Source organism: Centruroides vittatus, unplaced genomic scaffold, assembly GCF_030686945.1.
Source record: "Centruroides vittatus isolate TY-2023 unplaced genomic scaffold, ASM3068694v2 contig_4, whole genome shotgun sequence".
Classification (NCBI taxonomy): Eukaryota; Metazoa; Arthropoda; class Arachnida; order Scorpiones; family Buthidae; genus Centruroides; species Centruroides vittatus.
In genome coordinates, this window is record NW_027122214.1 from 2,340,257 (window position 1) to 2,349,711 (window position 9,455).

Below are 9,455 nucleotides of genomic sequence, written 5' to 3' on the forward strand. Positions count from 1 at the left end.
TTATAAATTTAATACAAAAACTAGACAATATCATTGAAAATTGCACGGTAACGGAATTACACAGCCAAAACGAAATTCATTACCTTTATTTGACATTTACCACGGAGATCATTAAGTGTCTGTCTGTTTGGAAAGATCATTAAATATCTATTTACGGACATTACCTCTCAGACTAGTAAACACATTCATTTTACCGTTAATCCATGTTCACTTACATCAATAATTACAATGGCTCTTTCGCTCGATGATGATTATAATAAGCGTTTTAGAAATGAATGTAAACGAATTGCGTTGTAAGTACAAAATTAAAAGAGTTTATTAATCTACGAAGCAAGTTGACAACTTTTGGGAGCTTTCCTCCACTGTTTTGATGCTTTACCAATCCACTTGGCAAGTATCAAACGGGATGAAGTGTTATATTTCACGTGATTTTTAACGAAATTATTTCTGTTTTTGTATTAAATAGACGACGAGAAATAAATTTTCACTTCACTAAATTTAAGAATTAAAAAAATATTTAATATTGTATTGTTTTTTGACTTCAATTTCATTAAATGTTTCTACTAACTTAAATCAATTATTTATGTTAGGGCTTATCACACCAGTGAATATGGCCACAAAAAAACTTCTTAAATTTAATACCTGTATAGGCCTATATTATTTTAGTTTACAAAACAAAGAGATTTTACAATAATTAAAACTAATATGTATAAAAATATATAAAATACACCTAAAATGCATTTTGGACTCTGAAACAGTCCTACTTTAGTGGTGTTTCAATTAAACTCGCAAGATAAAAATACATAAAAGTTATATTAAAAGGCCGAAATAACGATGAAGACATTGCAAACTGGCTTTATCTCACAATTTTAATATATTTAATTGAGATGACAATGATTTGAGACGATCAAAAACTTAAAAAGTCCTTAATTTTATTTATCATCTTTATTTACTTTTTGTATCTGCGGATATAATTAATATATAGTGTAAAACTAATTAATTGGTTAGTTTTATTTCTTTATTATCAATAATAAAATAAAATTAACTAATTAATTAATTAACAATTAAATTAATTGTTATGCTATCGGCATAACAATACAGAGATCAATACGGTCTATCTATCGATAACTATATATAATAATATGATAAAAGTTATCTATATTATTAATGTTAATTACCTGTTCTGGTTTAAACCATTTGTTCCTATTAGATCCAACTATTATTTCAGAAATTAATAATGTTATCATCTATTTGCTAGAAGAATTCATTTAAATTTGTTAAGAAAATAATAAATCGTTTAAAAATACTCTCACGTACACATTTTTATGCTGTTAAAATTATAATTCATTAAATATTTAGGTATATTAAGAATGTTTTATTGCTGTAACCATTGTATCATTTACGCAACAGTCTAGCTTAAATTGCGTTGCGTATGGATTTTGCATAGGCGAGGAACTAATACGTTTAACTTGTCATTTTGTGGGACTCTTTCTATATGCAAAGCAGCAATTAATGTCGAATTAGAATAATCGAGAATAAAAACCAACGCAAATGTGTCGAAAGAACGACCACGCATATTGACAGTGGTAGGTGGAATTCTCTTATTAACGTTTGAGAATTGCGAAAATTTCAGTAAAAGTTTCGTTGTAAAATCCAACTCCTCAATTGTTGTTTTTTTTTCTTTTAGCTGATAATTTTCTAGCAATCCTTTAACTTCCGTCCCGTTGGGATATTCGTAACGCAGACAGCTATCTACCGTTCAGTGCCATGGACTAGTCGAACGTGCTTCAACGACTCGACAGAAAATCCGGTTTTTGATGAAACAAAACGGAATTCCGTTGGTTGAGAACCAATTCGACCAACCTAATATTTATCTTGAAGACGTTGTTCGAAATATTAAGGTAAATTATATACGATTATCCAATCAGAATCAAATTCGAAATTACAAACTCACGAAATTTCTATCGCGGATGCTAAAACAAAACAGATTTAACTTTCGATGTTTTCGGTGTCATCGAAATAAAATCCTAACGGTCAACGAAAACGAACTACTTTAAAATATTTTTCAAAACAAATAGAATAAGTTTCTATTTCGTATGTTAATTATATAATGTTAAAACTGAGACACGACATGAAGCTAAGTGTCGAGTAGGCCTATCAGTTTCGAACACCAGGCATTGTTTTCTTAGGGCCATTATGGAAACATTACGTTAAAGTTGGTAAACGTTGCCGAAGTACTTTTTAAAGCCATCTTCAGCCTAATAATAGTTGAAAAATATGTAATACCGATGAATATAAAACTTGAAATATATCCTATTATTTAAAAGAACTTATAAATAAAAAATTACAATGTGATTATATCAATATCTACTATTTTGTTATTTCACCTGTTCGGCAAAGTGATCTTATTTTATTGCTTACTGAGGGGTAGCATAGAAAAGGTTCTATAAACCTCGGGGCGTGAGGTCCATGATGATCGGGAGGTTTTTCAAACATACAGAATACTAAAACTTGTAGAATCTCCTGGACTGGATTTTGTTCTTCTGCTACAAGTAGCTTGTCGTTTCTCTATCTGTATCACTCCCGTAATACTAATCAAGATCCTATTGTTTGTTCGTCCGCGACAAAAAATCCATTCTCACTTCTTACGAAAGGCGCACGTGTCAATCCCAATAAGATGACTCAGATTTCTTTTTTTTTCGAAATGTTACGTCTCTAGTAATTATGGAGGACCGATTATCAACTCAAAAAGTTCCTTGACCGATTATTTTTACCATTGTTACCGTACTAAACCGTCTTAGCTATAGTTAACGTGGTTTAATTTAGTTTTTTTCAGCTAGAGGAAGATCTTTCGAAAATATTTTTAGATAATAATCACAAACTAGATCAATATCCATAAATTACATATCATATATATTAAGAAGTGAACCTTAATCCATAAAGTACCGTAATTAGTTTTTAAAAATTAATATGAGATTTTTATTGTGTTTTTCTTTATGTTGTTTTAAAAGTTGTTTAACGTGTAATAGAGAAAATATTAAGCTCTTGTTTCACCTTTTATGCTTGTCTCTATAGTTCAATACGACATTTACCTTTGACTTCATTTAGAAAACCGAAAATCATTTAATTTCTTGTTTATATTTGATTATTTTCCTTTTATCTAACTTTTTCAGATAGTTTTTAGATGTTTAATTTTTATTTTATAAATTAAGGTAAGAATTATACAGTAAAATTATTCAAAAACAAAAGGTTGAAATAAAAATATTTTACTATTATCTTTTTTTACCGTACCAATGACCCTATGTCAATTCGAATCACGTCGACGAATAAATAACATCAAGGTCTTCTGGTCCTTCCATAGAAGCATTATCAAATTTCTATTCAGTGTTACAGTAAAGGAATCAAAATCAGTCACACCACATCTTAAAACTATTTTTACATTGTTGTTTTCTAAAGTATTATATATTCATTTTCATTACACAACATCACATTTGAAAATAATACAATTAAAATAGAAAGGAATTTTTTAAAAAAGTCTGCAAAATCCAAAGGAAAGTATTTTAGAATGAAGAAATAACGTTAGTTGGTTGAACATTGGCAAGGAATATTCCTAAACCATTATAATATAATTATCCTGTTCAGGTGATTTTTCAACGAAATGGACTATTGATGCACTCCGGCGATCTACCGTGATATAATTTACCGTAGTAAGTTGAAAATATATTTTATCTCCTAAACGAAAATCAAAATACTGATATATTTTATAATGTGAAAGGTAAGGTGAAATAATTCTATCATTTAATTAAGGGTTTGGTTTGTTGGGATAAGGCAATGCAACACGAGAGCGATCTGTTAAGGAGGTGCCTCCTGTAAGGATTTCCTATGGGGAAACTGTCCCTTACAGGACCGGCGAAAACCACTAAGCAGCCTATGTAAGGTATAGGGGCGCTTGATGCCAAGAGCACCAACGACGGGGCATCTCCGAGGCGAAAGAAGAATTTAATTTCCACTAAGCTGTTCTTTTATTTAAATTATATGCCTTTTTAATTACAGTTACAAATAACCAATTAATGCTGAACATTATAATTACGATAATTTCAGGGTGCAGTATAAATTCTTGCATAAGGGTGCCAAGCACCCTACAGCAGGCTCTGGTACCTTATTTAGGTGAACAAGTGAAAAAAACCCGAAAAAATCCACGTCGGCAGCCCGTTGTTGGTCAAGCTTGAACCCGTGTTCAACGATTTATCATTATTTTATTGCTGAATATAACTATAATGTTTTACAAAATACAGAAAAAGATAAAAGGGAAAAGGAGACCTAAACGTTTAAAGACATTACGGTTACAGAATGTACAAAATTTAAGACAGTGGACTGGAATGACAACTGTTCAGTTGTTCAGAAAGGTCGATGATAGACAAACACGGGCTAAAGTGAATGCCATATCCACTGATGACGTAGAATTAACAAAAGGATATAACGTAGAAAGACTAAGAGAAACGCGATTAAACTAAGATTTCCATTCTGATAAAACATCGATTCGTTCAAAAAGTATTTACAAACACTAGTAACTTATATCAAATATAATGTATATTGTATCAACAATTCTAATATTAAATTTCACGATATAATACGTAATTAATTTGTATTTGATGTCGTGATATCATGGAACGAATCGATTACTAATTGGCCTAGTAGGCCTATAAAAATAATCAATGCATAAATATAAAAAAAAATAAATGAAATCCAGCAACGAGTTGCTTAACTTTCTCGGCAACATTTGGTGGCGCCATCTGTTATCATATTTTATTTTAAAAAGTTTTTATATATTTAACTATTATAAAATAGAAAAAAATCTTAATTTTGAAGGTAAATATGGGTTTTATAAAAATTGTAAATGCTAATAACGAATAAAATCGTCATTAAGTCCAACCATACTGGAGATACACACGACTCCCTTTATCTCCCTAACCCCTCGACCTTTAATCACCAAAATTTAACAGGATCAATCTCCCTAATAAACAAATCTCCTTGCAAAATTTCAGAAATTTTCGACAAAAAGCATAGGAGTTATTAAGCTTCAAACAGGGTGAACAAAATTGCGCTCCCTGTACCCACACAGAAAAAAAATCCTCTTTTTTTGTATTTCTCGACGTTTCACTGTGTATTTAACCCAAAAATGTAAAAATCTTCGAAAGGGGCCATTTTTTGACAGGTACTTTCCCTCTGTTAAATATAACAGCCGGGAAAGTAATATATATTTCAAACACAGTAAGATAAACTTTAAGACAATTGAGATTTTTTTTTTTGTTTGTTTTTCATTCATTTCATAACTGTTACAGGAATAAACATCTTATGTTAATATATTATAGCCTAAACCTATAATGATCCACTATTAATGAAGGATTCAAGGGAAAGACTAGGGAGGTTTGTCTTTCTCATCGACATAAAAAATAAAAATTTACTTGTTCAAACTTTCTTTTTACATTTTTATATTCATTTTTTATTTTTCATTCAATTGTTGTTACAGTATCTCACACTGGAATGCTTTATTAATAATGCTTATAACATTTTCTTCGATTTTTAATGGTTATAAGGGATATAATATACTTAAGAGCGTCAAAGTTTGATGAAGATCCCGCAAAGCACCGCATGCAGAGCCCCAACCTACAAGGGCCAGGGATATAATATAGGCCTACATATAAACGGGCATCCGCAGAGAGAACACTTGTCCTTCCCTGGGATCGAGTAAAAAATTTCACAAATTATAATCGTAAAAATGATTGACATACGTAACCTTACAGTCTCGACCATGAGACACTACAGTACTGTTTTTTTTTGTATTGATACAATACTGTATTCTATAATCTATTTGTGAAAAATCCCCAAAAAATTAAAGAATTAAATAAAAATTTTTTGATGTAATGATTTGTCTTCAAGCTTTTCCCTGGGAAATTTTTTGCAGACGTATATGTGTATATTTTCTATAACTATAACCTAATGGATTTAGATATTTTGTGCTTATTCTATTCTCCAAACATGTTAACATATTAAATATCGTAAAAGATAAATTTAAAAATAATAATTAATTATTTCATTTTCATATTATTTAATTTACAATACGATTTAAACCAAATTTTTATTTGTTTCTATCGTATAAAATACGTAAATTAGTAATGTTCCAACGAAGGAGGTTAAGATTGAAGGCTAGGAGACGTTGAAGAGTAATTTAACCGAGTGTTTTTTTTGGCTAAATGCTTTTAATTTTATGCTTACGAACTTTACAGAAGGTTACTTACGATTTAAAAACCATAAATTTAGAATAATATCATCGCAAAAATGAGATAAATATAAGCTACGATGTTTACCATTTATTTCCAAAGTTACCTAACGAGCACTTTTTCAGATATTACTCGTCTGTCTAGATCAAAATTAGATGGAAATTTTATTACAAGTAGCAACGTAGGAGAGTTATAAACTCAGAAAGTCAGCGATTACACCTGCTCGATACTTATTATGCACCATACAGACCGTTCAATGTCTCCTTAGGAAGTTGCCTCACAGGTTACAGTAATATGCACTTACGTTTTGCCGTTAGTCTATGATAGATTTTCTAGACATTTGTCATTATATTTATTACCACCATACATATATACACATAGTTCGTTCATGACTATGACGAACTTCTTAACAATTGTAGAAGAGAATGGCGACTAACGGCAAAATGAAAGAGCTTATTAGCCTGTGAGTTAACTTCCTAAGCAGACATTCAACCGTCTGAATGATAAGTATCAGGTCAAGCAGGATGAATACGTTACATTTTAGGTCTGTAAATTTGAATGAAACTGTTTCTGATTTAGTTGTAAACGGATAAAGAATAATAACTTTTAATTAAATAAGCAGCTAATTAGTCAAATTTAAAGTTTAAAATGTTAACTAAACGGACCTAAAACCGCTTATAAATATATTTATTATAACAGCTAAAATAATGTAAAACTAGTCCTATTTAATCAATGTAAAAATACTAATAAAATCCCATCGTCAATAACCCTATTTAGGACTGTTGACGACTGATTTTTAAATTTAAATGTATTAATTCAATATATGTAAATTGTATTAATATATTTAAATTTGAAAATCCGTAGGAGGAAGGAATTAACGGGTAAAAAAATGAGAATAGAAATACACGAATGACGAAGGATATCGTTACATTTACAATAACTTTTGGTTAATGTTACCCTAGGTGCCAAGATGGCGGCTCGTCTCTGATTCCAGCAAGGAAACAGTGTGATGCACGTTCTAATCTAACCTAACCTATTCTGATAATTTGGTTGCTAATAATTATGGTAATTTATTAGAATAGGTTAGGTTATGTTAGAACGTGCGTCCCACTGTTTCCTTGTTGGAATCAGAGACGAACCGCCATCTTGGCACCTAGGGTAACATTAACCTAACTTTTATGTATTTCGTGCAACTTATTTTTAAAATGTTTTGAAATAAATACAGTATAGTATTTGAATTCATTCATTTACTTGTTTGCGTAAAAGAGAATTTTCTGTAATTAAGTTCGAAATCTTTATAACTTTTTTATAGATTGATTGTTCAACTGTCTTTAGTATAGGTAAGTAGGTAACCGAGAACTTATGTCCTAACATTTTCGGGCCCCACGAGAGAAGTTTACGATCATAAACACTGTTACAAAGCAACTGAACCGATAAGCGATGATGGCAGGTGATGTTGTCAATACACAGCACCTGCCATTAATGAAGGGAAACGATTTTCTATATTAACTTGGCTTAAACCTGAAATGAAAATATGTTTTTCGGGCAGGATTTCTTCTTAGAAGAAGAAAAAAAAAACTTATCACTACTAACAATCGTATGGGATTGCATAGCATATTTTTTACTGTATTGCTTGAACCAATCTTAATTCTTTTTTATTCCGAATCTTCTAGTTTATTCGTCATTATTTTACTGTAAATAACGTTCCGCCTTTTTTTGTTATTTAGAAATTTTAAATAATCGTTTAACGTCAGAAATTCGTAATATTATCCAATAGTGGCGTCATCTGTTGAGAGTTTATATTACTGAGTAAAAGATTGATTTATTTCAAATGAAATCAATAAATAAATTTATTAATAATATAGTCATTATCGCAGTTCGTGTTTATAATTTTTGTATGTTTAAAAAAATGCATTGCTTCTTTAAAATACAATATAACAATTCGGCGAAATCGATATCAGAGCGATTAGCATTACGGTATAGGCCAGGGCCTGGCCAACCCAAATTGTTTCGCGGGCCACTTTGATCACGCGTAACATTACGGTGGGCCACAATTTAGGCAAACATGCTTTTAAAAAATTAAAACAAATACAAAATGAATAAGATTTTATTGTTATACCAAGAATTCGTACTCGCACTTGCGCGTTATAACAATGAGACATGCAGATTTTTTCATTTATTTAATTGTTTTGGTATACACATAACGGGAAACAAAAGTTTTAATAGATATATAATATCGCTTAGCGGGCCACACAATTTAACGTGACGGGCCGAGGGTTGGCCAGGCCTAGTGTAGGCTGTATTAACTTATTAAAACATAAATAATACAGTTTTTTTTTAAAGCGATTTTGAAATAATGTGCTTTTTTTTTACCCTTTCTGTTCTGTGTACACTAAGAGGGCCTTTTAACAGACCCGTCGTGAGTTTGGCCAGGTCCCAATCGAGCAACTGGGTGGAAGGATCTGTAGGCAGCCTCGGCCATCCGGTCACAATTCGCCCCTTCTCAGGCCATTTTAAGCAATTTTGAGGTCCCTGCCCAATTACTTTACGGGTAGCTTACGTATATACAGAAATATTAGCATCTTAATGATCAGTAACATGAGGCCTCTAAGAAGGCCATGGGCGGGTATTCCAACGCTGCCTTGTCCCTTATAAATAATAAAATTTTAAAAATCTCTCTCCAACTTGTACTAATACCTTTCTCGTGCCCATGAAGTTTGATCAGTCCCACAATGGAGGCAGCTGGTGATGAGAGACGGGACCGAAATCTCCGAGTTAAACTATTCGTGACATTCCTGACGTTTCGGGGATATATTTAACGAATATACGAGTTTGTCAAACGTATCTCACCAATTTCTATGATAATTAGTGTTAATTTGCGCGAATCTTCGTTTACACGTACTCCAGGTATCGTAACTCACGCCTAAATCACAATCGCACTGTATATAAATGGCAATTTTTGAAGTTCTTACAAACACACTACGCATTATCAAACAATATAGTGACGAGGAAAAGATGGTAATCTAATATAAAGCTAAAAATATAACAGTTATCATTATGAAAACGTATAAAAAAAGAGGAAAGAGAAAATTTATGTGTGTTGCAATAACAAATTGCAAATTAAAATCCAAGAGGTGAATACCAGTTAGAGGTAGGTTACACGTGATTCGTAGA